Source organism: Chlorocebus sabaeus, chromosome 1 (assembly GCF_047675955.1).
Source record: "Chlorocebus sabaeus isolate Y175 chromosome 1, mChlSab1.0.hap1, whole genome shotgun sequence".
Lineage (NCBI taxonomy): Eukaryota > Metazoa > Chordata > Mammalia > Primates > Cercopithecidae > Chlorocebus > Chlorocebus sabaeus.
Window position 1 is genome coordinate 28,109,562 of NC_132904.1, and position 25,968 is coordinate 28,135,529.

Sequence of the window (25,968 nt, forward strand, 5' to 3'; positions counted from 1 at the left end):
AGAGAGGTGTCAAAGATGTGGCAGAGACCTAATTCAGCTTCCACAACTGACATTGATGAAAGGCTGGGTTCAGCCTGTCTGTTCCATCAACAGTCCATCAGACACTTGGAAAATCAAAAGCACGTTGTGTTTAGAATAGACACACTCGGGCAGGCAGCAAGGCGACTGTGGAGAGATGGATTGAGACCATGAAGGCAGGTAAGAGAGGTGCAGTCCAAAGAAAGGAGCAGCAGTGAAAAGGTTAAAATCTACCTGCTGCCCTCTAAACCAGAGCATCAGGGCACCTTGTGTGCTACAGAGGGCTTCCAGGTGTCCCAGATGTTGAGCCCCTCACTCAGGCTCTGAGCAATCTTCTTCATTTCCTCAATATGCTATAAGAATGTAATCATCATTATGTGTGCTATGTTAAATGATGTTAAAAGTGTTGGGAAGCACTGATATAAACCATTACTTCTCTGTCTCTGATTTCTGCCTCCTAAAAACTGCATCTGTTCTTCTCTCCTATCAGAACCAATACGCGCATCAACCAAAACTAAACAATGGGGTATAGAAAATGCGGGCAGCACTGAGGCCTCACCATACCTGTAAGATATTCTGAGTGGATTTGAATGTATGTCACTCTGCCCAAAACCTTCTAATCAGACACTTCTATGGCTTCCTGTTTTCCTTAGGATAAAGATCAAAGTCCTTAGCAGGGTTTGGAGGGCCACCCAGAGTCTGACTTCTTGCGGCAGTAAGGAGCCTTAGTTACTCACAAAGGAGCCCACTCTACCAGGACTGAGCAACGTGTCTCATTCCTCACTTCATTTGATCCTCTCACACTCCATCAAAAAGATTATTTCCTTCCTGTTGCACCAGGTTGCTAGTCCAGCCTGTGTGAGCACCTAGCTCTGGGATCCATCCAGCTAGAAGGAGGGGGATGTATAGGATGCCATCGTTGGCATTTTTCCAGATGCTATTCTGACAGGGATGGAACTGTGCAACTTCTTTGTGAAGAAGCATTGCCCTCGCCTGTCAAAAGGAGTATTTGCCGTATAGTCCCTCAGGATCTGTGTCACAGGGTCCTTAGCCCTTTCAGGAACTTTCCTCTAACTGTTGGCAGGGGAAAGGGTTACCTCACTGCAAAATTGAGAAATGTATATTTGTCTCTTTTGTTGTCTTTTTCCTCTACTTCCTCTCCTGATGCCTGTTTGTGCCTTTTCCCAGTCCCAGACACCTGATCTACATCCAATTCCCAAGAAGCTGTGTGCTTAGGGAGTTCTCAAAAGCATCGTGCTGAGTCTCTTAGGTGTCAGCCCTCTCAGGATTATGTAAATATTGTAAAGTTCTCCAAATATTAAAGCTGTTCAAAGTTAAAATAAATAAATGGCTAAGAATAAAAATTTGGGCATGACGCCTGATGAAAAGAAAAACAAATGTTAAGGCACAAAATCTTGATCAGTGCCTCAAATTAATTTCAAAGTTGGGTCCTCACTTCCACAAGCATTGCTACACTGTCCACTTCCCTAGAGGGCCCAACACTGAGTGTAGCTATTAGCAAAGAGGAGAGAGAGACAATGCTAGGTACATGCCAGGAGTTTAATTACTAAATGGTTATTTAGCACAGATGGAGACATTTGCAAGCAATGCATGACAGCAAAAGGAAAGGGCTAGGAAAGGTGAGGCATTTCAGAACAACTGCCCAGAACTACATCGGGCACTAGTGGATTTTGTGAGCTGCTGAGATTTGGAGCTTTGCTGGCTCAGCCTGGCTTAGAGTGCTGGGGCAGAAAAGAAACGGACTCTAGAGGCCATCCTCCAAGGATCTTGAACGTTTCATTTTTTTAGGGTTTTTATGTCTAGACGTTGAAGATACAGTGTGAAAATGAGACTCTGTCATTTTAACAAGGTCCTTTTAAATCCAGAAAGAACAGCCCCATCAATCAAGAAATTATTCTCATTAGTCACTTTCTAGTCTGTTGCCTCGGGATTACAGTGGGTTGCCAGCGGAGACATAGGACCACAGTTAATAAAACATTATTACAGATATAGGCCGCAACTACAAAAGACACAATTAATATTCACACACAAGCATGCATGCGTGCCCTTCCCCTCAGCATCTCCAGACTCCCATTACAGGAACCCTCCATTACTCAAAACTAATCCAAATGAGAAGCAAGGCCTACGACTGGTTAGTTTGTGTGTGAAATCATTTTAGTAGCACTTTCATGGGAAAGTGACCCACAAGACACCAGCTGAATATGATAAACAAGAAGTAGCATAATGTATAAAGAGCTCTAGAGTCAGACAGAATTGGGTCTGAATTGGGCTTCTTCATTTAGTAGCTGTGTGACCTTGGGTGAGTTGCTTAGCCTCTCTGGGCCCTGGTTTTCTAATCACTGGAACGGAGATAAAGATATTTATTTTGTATGGTTGTTGTCAAATTCGAGAAAATGTGTTTAAAACACCTATCCCAGTGTCTGACACTTAATGAATGGTAGCAATTGTTACTGGCAATAAATCAGCATATCTGTGGTCTCTCCTGTCACCTTCTCCCTCTCTCTCTCTCTGTCTTCCTCTCTCTCTCTCTCTCTCTCTCTCTCTCTCTCTCTCTCTCAGCTTGTTCCTACCATAACCACACTGCTATTTTTTGCTTTGGATGCCTACATGACCAGTCAGTCTCCCCCCAAAAATTTATCACCTAAGGCCAGGTACTGAGCAATAAACTAGGTCATGTTCCAGACACCATTATTACTGTTGTCAGCAATAACTGATTTCAGCTTTCTGACATACATTTGGCTATTTTGTGTCCTGCTAACATCAGGGAGCAATCTTATGTTGGGGACCCTTCCCTCCCTAATGGAAACATTTGGAGGAAATTGCTATCCAGTGAGCATAGAACAGAACAGCTGGAAGTGGCCTCCCTAATTGACAGTTTCTCGTGTTATGACAGGTTTGAAGCAGACTATGACAGCAAAAGGGGTACATACAGGGACAATGTAGCAGACAGCGCTTCCTGGAATGGAAGCTTCTGCAGGCTTCCAGATGTAGCTGCTGTCCTTAACCCGCGTGTTTATAGTGGCTCCAAAGTCCCCTTCCTGGGGACTCCTAGGGACATATATCATTGTCAGTTTAGCTGCCAAGTCCGGCTCCAGAGAGGCACCTGGAAAAGGCAGGACAGCTAATGAAAGCGAGGCAATCAAGAGAAAAAGACAGCTGGGCTGGGGGCCAAGGGGCCTAGGGTCTGGCTCTCATCCTGCCACCACGTGAACTTTGGCAAGTTGTCCTTCCACCAAGGATCTCAGTTTCCTATCAGCAAAAAGGCTGTCCTGAGCCCTTCTTTCCACAAGAGGAATGTTGTCAATAAAAGCAATAATAGGTGCTTGCTCTATATTTCTGTACTTTCTACTTTTTCTACATATACACATATCATTTGTGGGAATGTGTATTTTCTACCTTTTAAGTGTATGTGTATGTATATACACACTTAAGAGGTAAAACACTATTATTAGCTTATTTACTTATTTTATTTAATAATTTATTTATTTTATTTATTTCTACACACACTTCAGAGGCAGAAAAAATTAGCTTCTTTATTTTTCTACCTCTTAAGTGTATGTGTACACACACACACACAATATAGTGTGTGTGTTTGTAGTCATTTGCTATGGCAGTCATGGAAAACCAAAACACAACTCTTAGAGTACACACACACTTAAGAGGTAGAAAAATCATAAGTAAGTAAGCTAATATTTACTGGACATTGCTCACATGCCAAGGACTGTGATAAATACTTTATTTTCATTATCTCATGAGAAGGAGCCAACTGGACACAGCTGCTGTTTACTACCCAGCATCCATTCCCTCTCTCTCCTGATAATGCTCTACATTTCCCCATGAAAAGCAACCCCCCATTGCCATTTGCCCTTATATGTTTTTGTGGCATTGACCTCAACCTCAGCTCCAGGGTGGATCTTGATTGGCTTAATCAATTAGTACACGCCCTCTGTTCATCACCAGTGATTGGTTGGTTCTCTGATTGGGCCGACAAGACCTCAGCAGTAAGTCAGAAGAAACCTCAGTAATTCATCACGAATGTTGGGATCATCTCCTTCATTCCTGGGGAGCTTGAACATGGAGCACATGGCCCCATTATGTGCCAGCAGACACTTTGGGCACATCAGAGGATAACCTTCCAAGTTGAGAGCCATTAATAAGGACATAGAGCACAGAAGTAAAGAATGAGAAAACGGACTGAAGATCCTAGACCAAGCACTGCCTTAAGCTACCATGGCTCCTGGACTTTATTGCTCAAATAATTTGATTTGGATTTTTTGGTTTTGTGCAAAACCAAAACATGCCTTATCAATGTAGGCAAGTGTTATTATCAATACCATTTTATAGATTATGAAACTGAGACTCAGTGGAGCTAATCCACTAGCCCTAAGTTACACAGTAAGTTTGTAGCAGAAACATCATTTGAAACGAGGTCCAACTGGGTTAAAAACCCAAGCTTCTTAAGCACTATATTTTGCTACTATAGGTAGTGAAAACTGGAAATACCTTGAAAATGAGAACATTTCATAAAATGCAACCTTTTATTATTTCAGGAGTAGATTTAGAATCATCATCTCAAACCCCAATTGAAATGGTCTCGCTTTGTCACCTAGGCTGGAGTACAGTGGTGCGATCATTGCTCACTGCAGCCTCAAACTCTTGGGCTCAGGTGATCCTCCCACCTCAGCCTACCAAGCAGCTGAAACTACACCCCTGTGGTGCCTGGCTTTTTTTTTTTTTTTTTTTTTTTTTTTTTTTTTTTTTTTTTTGTAGAGATAGGGTCTCACTTTGATACCCAAGCTCCTGGGCTCAAGCCATCCTCCCACCTTAGCCTCCCAAAGTACTAGTATTACAGGCATGAGCCACTATGCCTGGCCTAAATTTTGAGCCACTGAGTTTGTAGTAATTTGTTATGGCAGTCATAGAAAATCAATACACAACTCTAAAAGAAAAGATTAAGCAAAAATAAAGAAAAAAAAGATTTCTTATTTTACAAATTTGGTAAAGGAAAGCAAGCTGAGATCTTTATCTCCATAAAGGATGAAAAGGAGGTGAAGATCAGTAGCATTCATTTTTGTAGCAAAGTAACATGAGGAAAAACTGGGCCTAAAAGTCCAGAGTAACCTAAATTAGATATAAGGAGGAATTTGCTACCAAAGTTGATAAGAACTGAAATTCACTTCCAAAGGTGACTGTACAGAAATCCCTTGATGGGCTTCCTGAAGGAGAACACTGGCAGGCAACAATTAGACAAGAATTTAATTAGATTTGCTGGAAAGCACAATAATAATGACTTAGGATGTCCTTGGACACACTGTATGATTAGAAGAGGCTGTAAGTACTGAATTTCTGTTTAGGAGGGCTGGGGAGCCTGGGATGCCTGTTGTCTGAGCAGATGTGTTTCTAGCACAGGCACAGTCTAGGGGCTTAGAATTTGTGAGCTGTCTAGAGTGGCTTCTGCATGCAGACAAAAGGAGATGTGTCAGCTCTGAGTAGATGTATTACTTACCAGGACAAGGGGGACTGTAGCATCGCTTGGAGGGTCATTCATAACTTTCTCAGAGATCAGAGTCTAGCCATGGATCAAGACCAAGCAGTTCAGTGCGAGCTCATAAACAGTATCATATAATGGTCAAGCATATGGGCTCTGAAGTCAGAAAGTCCTGAATTCTGCCATTTACTCACTGTGTGGCCTTAAGCAAGTTAGCATCTAAGTGCTTCAGCTTCTTCATCCGCAAATAATAAGTCATTAACCCATTAGGCATTTGTGAGGATTAAATGACATATTATATATAGAGTATAACGCCTGGATCATAGTAAACATTTGTTGAATAAATGGCTATTATTATTTCTAGTAGTGTGGTCAGGCTTCACTGTGGGCTGGAACAGGGTAATCAGGTAAGAGTAAAGGGAGCATCATATTAAGGAGCCAGAGAGATTGGAGGAATCCAAAATGCAAAGAGAACAAGCAACCAGGAAGCTTGCAAGCAAGGAGTAGCAAAACAATTGCAGCATCAATATTCAAAGCACCAGATTTATGTGAGGAGTACATTAAAGTACTTTGCAGTATCACCTCCAGCTGCTGCTCCTCCCTTGGCTTGGAAGGACAAGGTGGGGATCTAGGAGCAACTTGCTAGAGATAAAAAGTAGACCCAACACCTAAAAAGACTATTCTACAGGGCTTCCTAGGATTTCTCATTCTTCCCTGATCTCTACCAGGGATGGCAAACACTTAGCTTTCATGACATCATTTCCTCTCCTCAAATGCTCATTCTTTTCCCAAATATTTATGTGCCATGTGCAGGGCACCATTCTAGGTACTGGAACAGACCAGGGAATACAACAGGCATAAGCCAGTCCCTGCCCTAATAAACTCCATAATCTAGTCCTTCTGGCAAACATCACTAACCAGTTAACGGCATATTTCCGTACTAAGCCTCCAAACCCCTTCAAGTCCTTCTCAGTGCAGTCCAGGTCTCCACAAAGCCACTGCCAATCAATTAGAGTTGACACTTGGGAAGAAAGATCACTTTTTATTCCTGCGTTGAGCTCCTGTGATGTCTGAATAGACGCATTGATCCCTTCACAGATGTAAGCCATTGTTTGTTTCACAGTCCAGTGCTAACGGGGAAATGAGACCCAAAGCAGCAACTACCACTGTAGACATTTGGAAGCCACTGGCATTATTGTTTAGACTATTCGCACTGACCTGGTCTTGAATACCTATCTCACTGAAGCATCCAGGAATTCTACTGATCTAGGCTGATCATTTGCTGCTTGATTGATGAGATGTTTATATACCACAATCCCAATTTCGTTTATTATATTCATTATTTTCTTTCATTTTATAACTGCAGATTCAGCCTTCAGTCATCCACTGTTTCCCGTTATCCCCCTCCTCCACACACACACACACACAACTTGAGGCACCTCAACAATGAGATAGGTAGCTGGGTATGCATTTGATGCATCTGCACAGCAGGCAGCCACAACCTAAACCATGATATGATGAAGTCAGTGGGGCCAGGTTCCAGGCTCAGCTCCTCCACTGACTATGTGGCTTTTAGGACACATTCACTCGTCTGTAAAATAAGAGTCACGAAATTCATATCACGGTAACCACTGCCTAGCTCACATAGTTAGATTCTGAGACTACAGGATAGTATGTTACCAATCAAGACTTGTAAAGTCCCTAAGCATTATGGACACTCGGACACTAGGTGGCAGTATGTCACCTTCCACCCCCTCACCCAAGTCAGAGGGACCAGGTGCATCTCAACGGTTGCCCTCCAGATGGCAGCCCAGAGCATTCCCCAGCACCCAGCAGAGAGCCCATAAAGTTGTTTGCATTACAGCATCAAAGGGAAAGGACCAGACCAAGCAAAAGCCATTTAACACTCTCTCTCAATATCTGAACTGGGAAGTAGAATATTAAACCATAGAAAAGTAAAACAGCAACAAGTAAAAGTCACTGGACAGTGGAGCCATGGAAGGGAAATTTGTGACCTCATGCTGTCACTTGGCAGTGAAACCCTATCTCAAGCTCCGCTCTTCTAACACCAAATGCATACCCCAGACTCTGCATTAGGATGTCAGTTCTGTTTCCAAGATGAAGGGTATGATGATTTACTAAATCCCATAGTTAGTAAGGAGTCTGGTCCTGAGATCCAGAGTTTCCTGACTCTCATTCCAGGTCCAGACAAGCAGACCAGCCATTCGACCATTTTCCTCTGTCTTATCTCCTCTCTCTCAAGCTTAATATGAAACTGGTTTCCAGTGGTAAGCTGAGGGCAAAATAGAGTAACAGAAAAATGCTGTGGCCACTAACCCCAAGAAGCTACTCAAATCTAATTTAAATCAAATAAAACTAAACATTTACTTTCTCAGTTGCACTAGCTCAATAGTGACCTGTGGTTAATTATTGAACAGAACAGAGGCCGGGCATGGTGTCTCACACCTGTAATCCCAGCACTTTGGGAGGCCAACGCGGGCAGATCACGAGGTCAGAAGTTCAAGACCAGCCTGACCACAATGGTGAAACCCCGTCTCTACTAAAAATACAAAAAATTAGCCGGCTGTGGTTCCATGTGCCTGTAATCCCAGCTACTCAGGAGACTGAGGCAGGAGAATCATTTGAACCCGGGAGGCGGAGGTAGCGGTGAGCCAAGATCAAGCCACTGCACTCCAGCCTGGGTGACAGAGTGGGATTCCATCTCAAAAGAAAAAAAAAAGAACAGCACAGATATAGGACACTTACATGTTCTATTGTAACACTGGTCTAGACCATCAGAACTGGAGAACGTGCCACTACATCATTCGATTGCTTTATAATGAGCTATACCATGTTGCAATTAGAAAAGTCAGTGGAAAATAAGAATGGCATTCTTGATGGCAAAATGAAGTTTATATAAAGGTAAGTGAAATTTTAGAAGAAAATATTTATGAAATAGATTAAGGGAAGATTGTTAACATGCTTTATAAGTTAATCTAAAAGTGGTGGACAAAGCATGACAGATAATTCAAGGAAAAGAAATTAAAATGACAACAAAATGCATGAACTGATTCTCAACACATCAATCATTTAAAAAAAGAAAATATAAGCCATGAGATAAATTAAATGGGGCCAGAAAGTTACAGAACCTGTTTAATCAGGTAATGACACTTTTGCCAAATAATACATATTTATACATGATCATGCATGTAAAATGTGAGATAAATTTAGAAACGGAAATCTTTTTCTGAAAACAAAGACTTAAAATATTATGCAGATTTTCTTATATTATTATTAATTGACATCATACTTTCAAATAGTGGTAACATTTCACTTTATTTATGATGAGTATCATGCTTATATTAAATCTCTTCTCTGCATCCAACAAAATCTAAATGAACAGTCTGCTCATGATAAAATGAGAAGTGTCTTATCTGTGGGATAGTTGGCATGTATGAATGTGCTGTTGAGTTGTTGAGGTTTTTTAATTCCCTGAATGTCCGCATCCCACCAAGTTACATACAAATACCCACTTGTCTATTAGGCCAGGCGCGGTGGCTCATGCCTGTAATCCCAGCATTTTGGGAGGCTGAGGCGGGTGGATCACCTGAGGTCAGGAGTTTGAGACCAGCCTGGCCAACACGGTGAAACCGTGTCTCTACTAAAAGTACAAAAAGTTAGCCAGGCGTGGTGGCACATGCCTGTAATCCCTGAATCCCTGTTTAGCAACCCTAGTGGAAAGAGATTTTTGTCTCCCAACCTTCCTAAGTTAATTCTAGAAATAGAGTATGGTTGTTCGGCTCCATTTCCTGCGAGGTACTCCCACCACTCCATTTCCAAGGCAAGGCTGTCCTGTCATGCCACAACAGGGGGCGCCATTCACATAGACGTGCATATCAGTGAAAGCATTTGGAGTTACTAGAGTTGTGTCACGTGGTGCCCCTGTTCCCAAGGATAGGATATTATGAATGGCCAGTCCTGAATCACATAGTACCCCTGTGCCCAGGAAAGCAGGATTTGCTTGCAGAAGAAACAAAATGAAAGGAAAACATTCTAGGGAGCCAAAATGAGCCCATAATCCATCTCAATGTATCACTGCACAGTAAGAAGAAAATTCCACACCAACCCTCCCTGTGACTTCCTGTGAATGGAGGTGAGAGGAGAGGGGAGGTCAACACAGCACCTTTTAAGCCCTCAGAAGAAATCAATACGTATCTGCAAGATATTGAGGTAGGGAAGGGGTGGGAGACCTCCTTTCTTTTAAGGAAAAAAGAACCTCTCTCTCTCTCTCAATCTCTCGCAAGAAAACTTTCTGCTACGTTACTGTACAAATGACAAATTCCAGCCTACCTCCTGAACTATAGCAAGCCTCTGCTTCAGAATCCACTTCCAGTCCCGAGAACATTTTTTAAAGAGCTAAAGCTTAGAAACAAGGCACAGGGACTAACTTGTGTTTGCAGTATCTCATCTTTTCCCATTCTCAACTCTGGTGGGTTCATGGGTTTCAGGGTGTGCCCTTGAGCACCTGCAAATGAATCCACAGCATCAGCTCAGGGAGGCCACCAGAGAGGCAGCCAGGTGAGTCTGGGCCACCTGGTACATGCAGTCCCCTCTGACCTCAACAGCCAGTCTCATGCCTCCCAGCTCACCCACAGAGCTGCCAGAAAAAGGCCAGCAGCCAGGTGGGAGCAAGCACCCTCATTTGCTTTTCATCATACACAGCCCATCTCTCTGAAATTAAATGATGCCTTTTCTTTGTTCCTCTTTGCATGTTGTGCAAAGAAACCACTGAGGCACTTTTTAAGAATACCGATTCCTAGATCTCCTCCCAGACCTTAAGATATGAATATCTGGAGACAGAAGCCTGAAGATCTGTATTTTTCTAGTCCCCCATGGTGATTTTGACGTCAGGGTAGAGAACCACTGTAATCACACTCTTGCTTGGCCCCTATTTAGACACAGTCATTATAAACAGAAAAGAAGACCTCAGGGCAACTCTAAACCAGTTCTCCCTCCATAAACTCTTCACTGATTTGTCTTGCTATTTTCTACTCAGGACCATTTACACTCTTAAAAATTATAGAGAACCCAAAGAGCTGTTGTTTTTGTGGGTTCTATCCATCAATGTTTACCACATTAGTGATTAAAATGGAGAAACTTTAACATATTTAATAAACCCTTTACATGCTAACATAGTTTTATGAAAATTAACTATATTTTCAAGAATAAAAAAAATAGTGAGAAGAATGGCATTGTATTTGATTTTTATAAATCTCTTTAATGTATGGTTTAATAGAGGACAGCTGGGTTCTCATAGCTACTTTTGCATCTAAGCTTTTGCTATATCACTCATCATGTTGTTTCTGGAGAATTCCCCTATTCACTCATGACAGAATGAGAGTAAGAAATGCAAATAAAGGCTTGGTATAATTAGAAAACAATTTTGACTTTATGGAGATCCCACTGAAAGGGTCTCAGGGTCCCCCAGACCACACTTCAAGGACCACTGTTCTAGACGATTCCTCATACCACATTATCTTTGCCAGCACATACATACTCATTCCTCTAATTTCAGTGTTTGTAAATTTTGATGCTTTTTTACTGTTCCAAATAGTTGACTTGTTTCCCTAATCATGTTTGCATGTGTGAAAATCATTAGCTTTAAGAAACAGAAACCCACTCAAGCTAGGCTAAACAAAGGGGGATTTATGGGAAAGACAGAAGAGAATCTCACAAAACCCCAAGTGGGAGGTACAGCCAAGTCTCCACTGTGTTTCTCCCTAAGCTTCAGGACTCTGCATGTGGGGCTCCTCTCCACATTGCACACTGGCATCCTCTAAGGCTCTTACTCCCCAAGCAAGGCTTCAGGTTCCCGGCAAGCTATCTCTAATTTATCGCCTTGGAGTCCCATGTCCAACAGCTTCTTACCAGCAAGACTTGTGTCCAAAACCTTAGGTGAGAAAATTTGGTTGGCTCTACTTAAGAAGTTCTTGGCGGGGGGGTGGGGGGGATGGTAGAGCTCTTCTGATGTCTTATTTATATCCATAGAGACAAAGCCTGCATCAGGGACCAAGTGAGTAAGCAAATATCATAACACTGGTTATCAATCCTGGTTGCCCAATGCTGGTCTAATTAGATGGGATCACCAAGCCAGGGTTCTGAGTGCATTGTGCTGTGTGGTTTCACCTAGAATAGGATATGGGTAGTGCAGAGGTAATAGGCACACCTAGCACAGACTCCCAGCACTTTTTAGTAGAAATGTAATAAGCATGTATGTAATTTTAAAATTTTAATAATCACATTTAAAATGTCAAAATAAACAAGTGAAATTAATTTTGTTAAAATGTTTTCACCCAACATATCCAAAATGTTAATTCAACATGTAATCAGTATAAAAAGCATTATTGAGATATTTTACATCCTTTTGTGCTAAAGTCTTCAAAATCAGTATGCATTTTATGTTTACAGTGTATCTTAATTGGTACACTAAATTTTTATCAGAAACATCAGAAATAGTTGATCTATATTTAAAGTTTACAAAATGTATAACTAAAAAAGATCCACAGACCTAAAGTTGTTCTAAACATACTTAAAAGTTTTCTAATAATGGAATCAAATATCAGTTTTAAATTAAAATTAATTATAATTAAGTTAAAAATTTAGTTCCTCGTAGCCTTAGCCACATTTCAGGGGCTCGATAGCCACATATGACTAGGGGCTACATTTTGGACACAGCACGTCTAGATCGAGAGCCAGAATCTGGTCTCTTCTACTCCTTTAAGACTACCCTCAATACCAGTAGAGCACTGTCTAGTACAGACACCCACAGAATATAGTTGATGGAAACTGTCCAAGTTAGAATTGCTCAAATCTAATTACTAACTTCTGGGCCCTTAGAAGGTCCATGTTTTCTTTAAGGTAAATGTTTTTCTTTAAGAAATTACATCATTTTAAATGCATTCAAGAGGCTTGTTAAAGGAATCCTATAATCTCTTAACCCATTCATCAAATAAATCACCTTTCAGTCATTTGTTGTGCTTAAAAAAAAAAAAAGATTTGCTTATATCAGATTTATTTTAAGCAAGGCAGGGGCTTACAGAAAACCAATTGAAGTCCATTCAACAAATGAATAATCTGAGAAGCCATAAGTCACACTGCACCCACGGGAGTCTAAAGGGAGTTCTGCAGAAATCTTTAACAACATAAAACAAAATGGTTCTGGTTCTGTTTGTCTGATTCTAGTTGCATTGTTTAAGTGTACTGGTACTCCAGGGCTGCTGTGAGTGATGGAAATCATGACCAAAGTTTGCCTTATTTCACTTAACATAATATCCTCTGGTTCCATTCACATAGCTGTAAATGACAGGATTTCTTTCTTTTTATGGCTGAATAATATTCTATTGATCACTACACATTGTATGCACATATCAAAATCTCACATGTACCCCAGAAATATGTACAATCATATGTATCAACAAAAAAAAAATGACAACAATAAAACAGGTTAGTCAATAAGCTGACAGCCTGGAGCTCTTTTCAACAGATAGTACTGTATTCAAAAGGACTTCTCCACGACTCCACAAATCTAGTTTCCACAACGGTTTCTGAAATTTGACGCCTTTATATATGCAAGTTATATTTTAAAGTTGGCCTATAAATACCTAGAGCATTTTGACTGAATGGAATTATTTGAACCCTCCTTTGTTCAATCAAATAAGCATTTGAATGTTTAGTATCAGCCGGATGAGCTGTTTCTTTGTTCATTCACTCATGAATTTCTCAAATCCTCATTGAGTCCTATCAACACTATCAGGTGCCATGCCAGGGAGCTAGAAACACAAAGAAAAGCAAGAAACAGAAATAGATCCCACCCTGAAGGATTCATTGACCTCACAGTCAATTATGAAAGTCAGATATATACGTAACTACAAAATAGTGAGATTACATACTATTAAAAATACATAAAATTCTGCATCATAGAGAGGAAGACAACTGAGGAAGATTTTTGAATGGAGATACCCCTGAGATGGCTGTAGAAAGCTGAGTGGCGGTCACCAGGCAAAGGTGAGGAGGGGCATGGGGAATGGACATTCCTGAAATGGGAACAAGAGCTGCACAGGTGCCTCCTACCTGGTCTCCCTCCTTCCACTCTTGTCACACAGCTATCATCATGATCCTCATGAAATGCCAGTCAGATTCCATCACTCCCTCATCTCAAACTTGCAATAATTTCATCTCCCATCTGCAATAAAATCCAAAGTGTTGGCCATGGCCTCAAGGCCTTACATGATGGGTTCTTTGGTATATTAGAGACCTCCCTTGGTTCCACGTTCTCCCAGCCACACTGGCCTCCTTGATGTTCTTCAAACATTCCAGGCAAGTTCTCATCTCAGGGCTATTGCAAAGTACCTTCTCAGGCCATCTCAAATAAAATAGAACCCTGCTGTCACTTTCTGCCCCCTTTCTCTGCTTTATCTCCCTGCACAGCACTCAGGACTCTGACAGTACATTGTCTATATAGCTATTTGCCTGTGCATTGTCTGACTTCCCCACTAGAATGCAAGTGCCATGAGGGCAGGCCTTGATCTGTTTTGTTCACAACTATAGCACTAGTGCCTAAGACAGTGCCTAGCATATGGTGGGCTCCCCCAAAATATTTTTAGGTTGAAGAATTAAGTGAGTCTGGAAAATATGCATATTTCACGTGGTTGCAAGTGTCCAACATGGCTACAACATGGGAGTGAGGGGATGGCGGGGCCAAGGTAAGAGCCACTAGAAATGATGTTGGATGGGTGCTCAGTGACCAAGTCACAAAGGACGCTGTACTCCTGGCTAAGAGTTTGGGCTACATTCTGAGGACAACAGGGAGCCAGTAAAGCTTGTAAGGAAGGGAGTAGTATATGCAGGTCTGCATATTTAAAAGAGAAGTCAGCTTGCTGTGCAGTAGATAAATCTGAGAAGAGCTTCAGGCAAAAGGACCTGTTGGGATACTTTTGCAGTCACCTCAGTTTCTTCAGCTTTACAATGCAGATAATAACATAATTTTAGTCACAGGCTATAGTGATGACTAAGGGGGTTGATGTACATAAAGTACTTAGCACAGGACCTGGCACATAGGATGCTATCAATAAACATTGTCTACTACCACTAACATTTAGGGAAGCTTGAATGATGATGTCTGTGCTTCTGCTCAGATGACTGTGTGGAAGGTGCTGCTGCCTTTGATCTCAATAGGAACTACAGGAATAAGAACTCAATTGTGGGAACACAGAATGAATTCTATTTTGGGCAAGTGCAGTTTGAAACAGCTGTGGGATATCCAGGTGAGATCTGTGGTATACAGTCTGATATAAGGGTCTAAAGCTCAAAAGGGAAATTTAAACCAAAGATCAAGATTCAGAGGAATCCCTCCCTTTACAAGCAATTGTCCTGATCCCTTGTAAGCAAACTCTGAATCCAAAGTACTCAAAAGTAAACTCACTAAAGTTAAAAGCCCCATGAAGAAACCATCATATAGAGCTGAAAAGCAAAATACCATTACAGGAATTGACTCTAATTCTGAGCCCCTCAGGACCCCTAGCAATGTTCATGTAGTCCTTATTTGCATCCTCTTTGGGCACAGAGTAAAGAGTTTCATGTACTTATCACATTTACCACATCCTTCTCCGAGTCCTCCAATTTCCTATTTTCCAATGTGCCCCTACAAGAAAAGGCTAAATAAGCTCCAAAAGTCTGTACCTTACAACTGACAGACCTCTTAGCTCTGAAGGCATTTTTTTCTGAGCTCAATGAATTTCAAAACAGTGTCCCACTTCTACCCCTGCTTCAAGTATCTGAGAATACATGTGTGAAGTATAATGTCAAGTCCTGGGGGATATGGCTCCCCAGAGTTCTCTGGGCTAGAGATATAAGAAGAATAGGAAGTACAGAAATGGACCTGGCTCTGCAGCTGGTACAGCAAAAACTGCTTGAGGTTTACATACAAGTAGTCAACTTTGGTGCCATTGAAAGGGCAGTGGAACTAGCTTTGATAGACATGCATTCTTTCACTTATTCATTCAACAAACAGCTATTGAGGATGTAATATACCTGCCAGGTACTGTGCCAATACAGAGGAAGTAACAGTGAAAACAAAAGAGTTGATTCCTCATGAAGCTTCATGGCTTCAGGGTTTCCTGTTTGTCAGAACCCTTAAGAATATCTAAAATATAAAGCAAACTTTTCAAATTTTCATTCATTCATTTACTCATTGAACACACATTTATCAATGGTGCTGTGATGGCCTCTGGAGGTCACAATGTTCACTAAGATGAAGCAGTTACAATTCAGTTTAAATGTCATGGGGAGGCACGTACTATGTGCCAGTGGAGGCTGTAGGAAGGGCCCTGTGATAGCATAACTTGTCCACAAATTCTTTGACACTCCTCGCCATTGAGGGAAAATGTCTATGTCCCCTCCCCTTGAATCTAGGCTGGTTCTGACACTGTACTTACCAGTAAAATATGACAGAAGTGATGTTTCACCCAGACTTTAAAGAAGTAGCAATATCCTCTCTTAGAACACTTGTTCTAGGGGAAGCTAGCTCCCATGTGAATAGATACATCCTAGAGTGCCATGTTGTGAGGAACCCCAAGCTGCTAACTTGGAAAAGGATATGGGGAAAGAGGTCAAGCAAGCTTTAGCTATTCCAGCTATTCCAGCCATTCCAGTGGGGTGCAAACATATGAGTAAAACAGCTATCTTGGATATTTTATGTTGGATTGAAAGGCCTCCATGAAGAGATAGCATTTAGTCTGAGACCCAAAGGATGAGAGGGATTTTGACATACAAGGACCAAGTGGAGGATTATTACAGGCAGTGGAGTGGGATTATTCAAAGATCCAGAGTTGGCAAAGTTCTTGGAGTGTTCAAGGAACTGAGAGTAGGTTTCAAAATGGTGATGTAGAGGTGAGCTGGCTTCATTATCATCCTCCCCCACAGAAAACCAAAAATAAATACACAGTACCAAAGTTTTCACTAGCAACAACCCAGAACTCAAATATGAGGATGAGATAGATCTTGAGGTCATGGAGAAGTGAAAAACCTCTGAGCAGAGGGTAGGAGAATTTACCTACCATCTAGGCTATGGGGATGCCCTTCCCCCAACCCACATTCTTCCTGGCAACAAATGCGCAGCTAATTTTACCCAATTCACAGTTCCTACACTGGAAAAAGTGAAATTGATGTGGTCATCCAGCTTTCCCACTATCTTAGGTTGCCTGAAAGGAGACCTGTCCTTGCCTTAACCCATAGGAAGCATTGTGATTGCCTGAAAGAAGAAATATCCCTAAGTACAGGCAGAGATAAAGGGAGGAGGTGGGACTAACATCCTGAGCCCTGGAAAGTCTGTTCTGTAACTTGGCCAAAGGAGATGCCAAATCAGGTGGCTGTTAAGCATCAGCACCCTGTAGGAGGTACATTTCACAGGTCCATTGGGTATGAACCCCCAGCCAGCCTTCCCACGCTGCTGGGAAATTTAACCCCATCCAGGACAGGCAGTGCTCCAATCATTAACTAGAGCCAAAGCAAACCTGGGCTTAAGGCACAAGGCTTAGAACCAAAAATGAGGCAGTGATCTAACAGTATTTGCTAAGCAAATATATCCAAAGAAACAAAACAAACCAGAGAAAACTAGAATAAACAATCCTTTAATGCAAAGACATTGTCATACATCCACAAGAAACAACAGCAAACTGGGAACTATGACCTCCCCTAAAAGGACAAAACAAAAATTCAGTGACTGACCCTAACAAGATGGCAATTCGTGAGCTCTCTGACCAAGAATTCATAATAGCAGTCTTGAGAAAACTCAGTGATCTCCCAGATAACACAGAAAAGCAATTCAGAAATGTATCAGGGAAATTTAACAGAGATTGAAATTTTTTTTAAATCAATGGAAATCTTGGAACTGAGAAATACATTTTCTGAACTGAAAAACTCATTGGAAGCTCTTAGCAGCAGAATGGACAGAGCAGAGGAAAAAAAATCAGTGAGCTTGAAGACTGGCTATTTGAAAATACACAGAGGAGATAAAAGAAGAAATCATGAAAAAGAATGAAGACCTCCCACAAAAATAGAAAATTACCTCAAAAGACCAAATCTAAGAATTATTGGTGTTCGAAAGAAAGCTGAGCAACAGCAATGGGTAGAAAGCTTATTCAAAGAATAATAGAAAATTTTCCAAAACTTGAAACAGATATAAATATCCAAGTACAAGAAGGTCTGAAAACATGAAACAGACTGAACCCAAATAAGACTTTCCCAAAGCATATAAGAATCAGACTCTCAATGGTCAGACAAAGAAAGCATCCTAAAAGCAGCAAAAGAAAGGAAGTAAATAGCATATAATGGAGCTCTAATTCATCTGGCAACAGGTTGCTCAACAGAAATCATACAGGCTATGAGAGAGTAGAACAACATTTTCAAAGTTCTCAAAGAAAAAAAAAAACTGTCATATGAGAATACTGTGCCCAGAAAAATTATCCTTCAATAATGAAGGAGAAAGAAAGTCTTTCCCAAACAAACAAAAGCAGAGACAATTCACCACTATCAAGGAGCTGAGAATCAACTAATATGGCTGGAGCATGTAGAATAAGGGGGAGAGGCAAAAATCAGATTGGTGAGAAAAACAGGGACCAGATCAGGGAAGGCCTTGTCAGCCATGCTAAGGCGTGTAAATTGTGTTCTAATTACAATGGAAGGCTCTTAACAATTTTGAATATAAAAGCAGTAGGATCTATATTAAAATCGTAAGAGGATACCTGTTGCAGCTATGCCAGCTTTGTGATATCAGATCTATAGCTTTGTTAAGTACTTTATTTTTTGGCAGCTGTTGTAAAAGGGATTGAGTTCTTGATTTGATTCTCAGCTTGGTCGCTGTTGGTGTATAGCAGAGCTACTGATTTGTGTACGTTAGTTTTGTATCCTGAAACTTTGTGAATCCATTTACTAGTTCTAGGAACTTTTTGGAGGAGTCTTTAGAGTTTTCTAGGTATACAATCATGTTATCAGCAAACAGCAACAGTTTGACTTCCTCCTTACTGGTTCAGATGCCCTTTATTTCTTTCTCTTGTCTGATTGCTCTGGCTAGGACTTCCAGTACCACATAGAATAGAAGTGGTGAAAGTGGGCATCCTTGTCTTTCTTGTTCCAGTTCACAGGGGGAATGCTTTCAACTTTTCCGCATTCAGTGTAATGTTGTCTGTGGGTTTGTCATAGAAGGCTCTTATTACCTTAAGGCATGTCCCTTCTATGTCGGTTTTGCTGAGGGTTTTAATTATAAAGGAATGCTGGATTTTGTCAAATGCTTTATCTGCATCTATTGAGATAATCATGTGGTTTTTTAAAATTCTGTTTATGTAGTGTATCACATTTGTTGACTTGTTGATGTTAAACCATCCCTGCATCCCTAGTATGAAACCCACTTGATCGTGGTAGATTATCTTTTTAATATACTGTTGGATTCTGTTAGCTGGCATTTTGTTTAGGATTTTTGCTTCTATGTTCATCAGGGATATTGGTCTGTAGTTTTCTTTGTTTGTTATGTCCTTTCCTGGTTTTGGTATTAGGGTTACTCTGGCTTCATAGAATGATTTAGGGAGGATTCCCTCTTTTATCTTTAAGAATAGTGTCAATATGATTTGCACCAATTCTTCTTCGAATGTCTGATAGAATTCATCTGTGAATCCATCTGGTCCTGGACGTTTTTTGGTTGGTAACTTTTTAATTACTACTTCAATCTCACTGCTTGTTACTGGTCTGTTCAGAGTTTCTATTTCTTCCTGGTTTAATTTAGGAGGGTTGTTTATTTCCAGAAATGTATCCATCCCCTCTAGGTTTTCTAGTTTGTGTGCATGAAGGTATTCATAATAGCCTTGAATGAGCTTTTGTATTTCTGTGGTATTGGATGTAATATCTCCCGTTTCATTTCTAATTGAGCTTCTTTGGATCATCTCCCTTTTCTTGGTTAATCTTGTTGATGGTCTATCAATTTTATTTATCTTTTTAAAGAGCAAGCTTTCTGTTTCATTTATCTTTTGTATTTGTATTTGTTTCAAATTCATTTATTAATATTTCTGCTCTGATCTTTGTTATTTATTTTCTTCCACTGGGTTTGGGTTTGAATTGTTCTTATTCCTCCAATTCCATGAGGTATGACCTTAAATTGTCTGTTTGGGCTTCTTCAGACTTTTTGATGTAGGCATTTAATGCTATGAACTTTCTTCTTAGCACTGCCTTTGCTGTATCCCAGAGGTTAGGATAGGTTGTGTCACTGTTATTGTTTAGTACAAAGAAATTTTTAATTTCCATCTTGATTTCATTGTTGACCCAATGATCATTCAGGAGCAGGTTAATTAATTTCCATGTATTTGCATGATTTTGAGGATTCCTTTTTTTTTTTTTTTTTTTTTTAGATGGAGTGTCGCTCTGTCACCCATGCTGGAGTACAATGGCATGATCTCAACTCACTGCAACTTCTGCCTTACAGATTCAAGTGATTCTCCCACCTCAGCCTCCAGAGTAGCTGGGATTACAGGTACCTGCCATCATGCCCAGCTAATTTTTTTTATTTTTTTGTAGAAAGAGGGTTTCGCCAAGTTGCCCAGGCTGGTATCAAACTCCTGAGCTCAGGCGATCCACCTGCCTTGGCCTCCCAAAGTGCTGGGGTTACAGGCATGAGCCATCACACCCAGACAGTCAGGTTGGTCTTGAACTCCTGACAGGTGATCCACCTGCCTCAGCCTCCCAAAGTGCTGGGATTACAGGCATGAGCCACTGCACCCGGCTTTGAGAGTTCCTTTTGATTTCCAATTTTATTCCACTGTGGTCTGAGGGAGTACTTGATATAATTTCAATTTTCTTAAATTTACTGAGGTTTGTTTTGTGCCCTATCACATGGTCTATCTTGGAGAATGTTCCATGTGCTAATGAATAGAATGAATATTCTGCAATTGCTGGATAGAATGTTAGGTAAATATCTGTTAATTTCATCTATTCGAGGGTAGAGTTTAAGCTCATTGTTTCTTTTTGGTTTCTTTGTTTTTTTTTTTTTTTTTTTTGGTTTTTTGGTTTTTTTGTTTTTAGATGGAGCCTCACTCTGTTACCCAGGCTGGAGTACGATCGTAGCTCACTGTAACCTCTGCCTCCCAGGGTCAAGAGATTCTCCTACCTCAGCCTCCAAAGTAGCTGGGATTACAGGCACCCACCACCACTCCCAGCTAATTTTTGTATTTTTAGTAGAGATGGGGTTTCACCATGTTGACCAGTGTGTTCTCAAACTCCTGACCTCAAGTGATCCACCTGCCTTGGCCTCCGAAAGTGCTGGGATTACAGGCATAAGCCACCACACCTGGCCTAAGTCCATTGTTTCTTTATTGACTTCCTGTCTTGATGACCTGTCTAGTGCTGTCAGTGGAGTGTAGTCCCCCACTATTATTGTGTTGCTAGCTATCTCATTTTTTAGGTCTAGTAGTAACTGTTTTGTAAATTTGGGAGCTCCAGTGTTAGGTGCATATATATTTAGGATTGTGATATTTTCCTGTTGGACCAGTCCTTCTATCATTACATAGTGTCCCTCTTTGTCTTTTTTAACTGCCATTGCTTTAAAGTTTGTTTTGTCTGATATAAGAATAGCTACTCCTGCTCGCTTTTGGTGTCCATTTGCATGGAATATCTTTTCCATCCCTTTACTTTAAGTTTATATGCGTCCTTGTGTGTCAGGTGAGTCCCTCAAAGACGACAGATACTAGGTTGGTGAATTCATATCCATTCTGCCATTCTGTATCTTTTAAGTGGAACACTTATGCCATTTACATTCAACGTTAGTATTGAGATATAAGGTACTATCCTATACATCATGCTATTTGTTGCCTGAGCACCTTGTTTTTTTAATTGTTATTGTTTTAGAGTTCTTGAGAGAGTTATGCTTTAAGAAGATTCTATTTTGGTATATTTCAAGGATTTGTTTCAAGATTTAGAGCTCCTTTTAGCAGTTCCTATAGTGCTGGCTTGGTACTGGCAAATTCTCTTGGCATTTGTCTGAAAAAGACTTTATCTTTCCTTCATTTATGAAGCTTAGTTTCACTGGATACAAGATTCTTGGCTGATAATTGTGTTGTTTAAGGAGGCTAAAGATAGGATCCCAATCCTTTCTAGCTTGTAGGGTTTCTGCTGAGAAATATGCTCTGTTAATCTGATAGGTTTTCCTTTATAGGTTATCTGATGCTTTTGCCTCACATCTCAAGATTCTCTCCTTCATCTTGACTTTCGATAACCTGATAACTATGTGCCTGGGCAATGAGTTTTTTGCGATGAATTTCCCAGGTGTTCTTTGAGCTTCTTGTATCTGAGTGTCTAGATCTCTAACAAGGCTGAGGAGGTTTTCCTTGATTATTCCCTCAAATATGTTTTCCAAACTTTTAGATTTCTCTTCTTCCTGGGGAAAACCAGTTATTCTTAGGTTTGGTCATTTAACATAATCCCAAACTTCTTGAGGCTTTGTTCTTTTTTTAAATTCTTTTTTCTTCATCTTTGCCAGATTTGGGTTAATTTGAAAGTCTTATCTTAGAACTCTGAAGTTCTTTCTTCTACTTGTTCAATTCTATTGCTGAGACTTTCCAGTGCAATTTGCATTTCTTTAAGTGTGTCCTTGATTTCCAGAAGTTGTGATTGTTCTTTATTTATGCTATCTATTTCACTGGAGATTTTTCCATTTATATCCTATATCAATTTTTATTTAATTTATTTAAGTTGGACCCCACCTTTTCTGGTGTCTCCTTAATTGGATTAATAACCAACCTTCTGAATTCTTTTTCTGGCAATTCAGAGATTTTGTCTTGGTTGGATCCACTGCTGGCAAGCTAGTGTGATCTTTTGCAGGTGATGAAGGAGCTTGTTTTGTCATATTAACAGAGTTGTTTTTCTGGCTTCTTCTCACTTAGGTAGACTATGTCAGAGGGAAGATCTGGGACCCAAGGGATGCTGTTCAGATTCTTTTGTCCCACAGGGTGCTCCCTTGATGTGGTACTCTCCCCTTACCCCTAGGGATGGAGCTTCCTGAGGTCCAAACTGCTGTGATTGTTACTTCTCTTCTAGAGCTAACCGCCCAGTGGAGCTGCTAGGCTCCAGGCTAGTACTGGGGAGTATCTGCAAAGAGTTCTATGATACGATCTGTCTTCGGGTCTCTCAGTCATAGATGCCAGCATCTATTCCAGTGGCGGTAGTAGGGGAGTGAAGTAGACTCTGTGAGGGTCCTTGGTTGTATTTTTGTTAAATGCACTGGTTTTGTGTTGGTTGACCTTCAGCCAGGAGGAGGCACTTTCAAGAGCCCATCAGCTGTGGTTGTATAGGGAGGATCAGATGGTGGGTAGGGCAATAGAGCTCCCATGACATTATGTCCTTTGTCTTTGGCTACCAGGGTGGGTAGAGAAAGACCATCAGGTGGAGGCAGGGTTAGGCATGTCTGAGCTCTGTCTCTCCTTGGGCGGGTCTTGCGGCAGATCTGTGATGGGTGGCGGGGTAGTTCCCAGGCCAAAAAAGTCATGTTCTCAGGTGGACTATGGCTGTCTGCTGCATCAAACAGGTTACCAGGGAAGTGGGGGGAAGCTGGCAGTCACAAGCCTCACGCAGCTCCCATGCAGCCCACAGCCTCGTCTCACTCCCGCCATGGCCCCACAGCAGCACCGAGTTTATTTCCAGGCAGCCAGTGAGCAGGGCTGAGAACTTGCCCCACGCTATAAGCCTCCCAGTTGAGAAAGCAAGCAGACTCACAATTCCTCAGCTGTCCCAGGGAGCCTGCAGTGGCAATACACCCCCTTCAGATGGATTTTCTCAGCTTTCCTGGTGTGTTCCTGTGGTAGTTCCTAGAGCAAAAGTTCACGATGTGGGTCTCCACATGCTGCACTGTTCATCCAAGTGGGAGCTGCAAGTTCTATTATTACATTTACCTGTTACTTGACAGATTGGTCAGTAACATACTCACTGCTTTTTATAGCATCTCCTGGTTTTCTAGGGTATTAAGTATATGAGCCCTGTCCCTCTGGTCTCTGATACTGGCATCATAATTTCATGAGTTGTTCTACCTTCTGAAGTTCCTACCAAAGTCATGAGAAGTCAGACATCTTCTGCCCCAGAAGCTTCTTTCCCTTTAGAACATTTCTCAAACCTAAGCCCATTTTAGAATCACCTGGAGGACTTGTTAAAATGCTGACTGTTGGACCACAGCCCCAAAGCTTCTGATGTAACAGACCTGGGAAGAAGACCAAGAATTTGTATTTCTAAACAATGCCCAGGTAAGGCTGATGCTGCTAGTCTGGGATCCACTTTGAGAACTGCCTTAGATGAAAATACACCCAATTTCTGTTTCTGACTGGAGGGTCTCCTATATTTTACAAAAAGGTTCCCAGAAAAATTGAAGAATCAATGAAAGAAATTTATTCCAAGTTCTTAACATGAAATCTAGCTGTTCTTGTTTTAAACAGTGGTAGGCATGGAGCCAAGGTGCCTGGTTTCAAATGTTGGTATGCCTGGTTTAAAAACTGTGTACCAGCTGCAAGGCCTGGGCCAAGTATCTACCTCCTATGATCACTATAAGGATTAAGAGTTAATGCAAGCAAAGCACTAAGAGCCTCATCTGGCACTGGGTAAACATGTGATAAATGCTAGCTGTTAGAATTATTATTCCAAAGTGTGACTCACGTAATTGGTTTATTTTATGATTTTCACATAAAAACTAGTAGAAAGTTCAAATTTGTAACCCACCTCTGGAAAATGTATAGGATTGCATAGCAAGCATTTTGGGAACAATTCATTTCCAGCTTCATCTAACTTTTTAACTTATCTTTCTGTTAGGACTCAACTACATTACTTCATTTTAATGTATCTTCTCATAATAAATTATTATATGAGTAGCTGTATGCCACTTTAAATTATTTCTTAAACAGGTGGATCCTATGTATAAATAAATAGTTCTTTTTTATTTATGTGCCCCCTCCATGAGTAATCAAGGGGTTTCAAGTTCTGGATTCCTACACTCCAGCTTCTTTAGGAACCTGATCATTACAGCTTTACATCATCAAGCACCTTAAGCACACATTAATAACAAAAAATCATGTGTAAGAACCATATTTATGAATGCAGTTGTTTTACTTAACCCCTTAATTAAATTTGTTTTTGATTCTTGGAATGATATAGAGTGTATTCTACAAAATCAAGCTTCTATACAACTTTGCTACCTTTCTTTTATGAAGATATTATTGACCTTCCACTGACAGACACAGTTTTTAAGTAGTTTTTCTAGCCTTCACTCATTCCAAAAGTAGTTATTGAGCACCTAATGTATGCTGCCCATTGTGCAGAGCGTTAAGGAGGTGATAGTGCTCAAGATGCTATCTATCCTCAAGGAATTTAGACACATAAATAAGCAGATAATTACCATACAACAAGATGCATATTATGAATTATAAAAATTGATATTTGTTGGACACTTGCATTATTCTGTGCATTTTACATGAATGATCTATTTTTATCATCACATAAACCCAATGATCTCTTTTTTTATCATCACATAGACCCTACACTGCAGACCCTACCATTTTTCTCACTTTGTCGTTGTGGAAACTGAAGCCCAGAGGCCCTAACATCATGGTGGGTGTAACGGGCAGAATCAGGCTTCAAACTCAGACAGTCTGCCTCTAGGGTCCACACCCTGAATCTCTGTCTGATGCTGCTTTTCTGCAATGTATCATGAGAGCTGGAGGGATAATGTTTCCAGGATGTTTGGACCCAATGATGCGAAAAAAAGCAACTTTGGACCGAGAAAAATAATTAGCAGGAAGAGAGAACGGCGGGACCCTTGGCAAAGCACATTCAGTAGCAGAATTAGATTCTGTGGCGCACGGGTTGAGGAAAGGCTGAATAAGCAGCCTGTAGCAATGACCCATGGAGCCATTGGAGAGGAGTCACTGTAGCAAACTGCAGCACCAGCCCCCAGGAGACCAATGGGCTCCACAGGTAGTAGTTTATATAATGTTCAAAACCAGCACTTTCCATGGAGTTCATCAACAGAGCAAGAACCATAAGACCTACTATCTGGAGATGCACTTGCCTTTTGCCTTCACATGTGAAAGCAGGGAGTGGATTTTGCAGACAGGCATTGTCCAAGATTTCTGTGTCTACATGCACTCAGTGCTTTAATGTTGGATATGTGATATACAGGATTTCTTATCTTCCAGGTCTGAATGAGGGTCTTGCTTCAGTTACCTATTCCTAGGTAACAAATAACTCCAAAACTTAGTAGTATTTTTAAAAAACACCATTTTATACAGCCCATAATTTGGCATGTTAGGACATCCCACCAGAGCTGAGATGGTTATGAGACGGCTTGAATTGTTAGAGATGGCTGT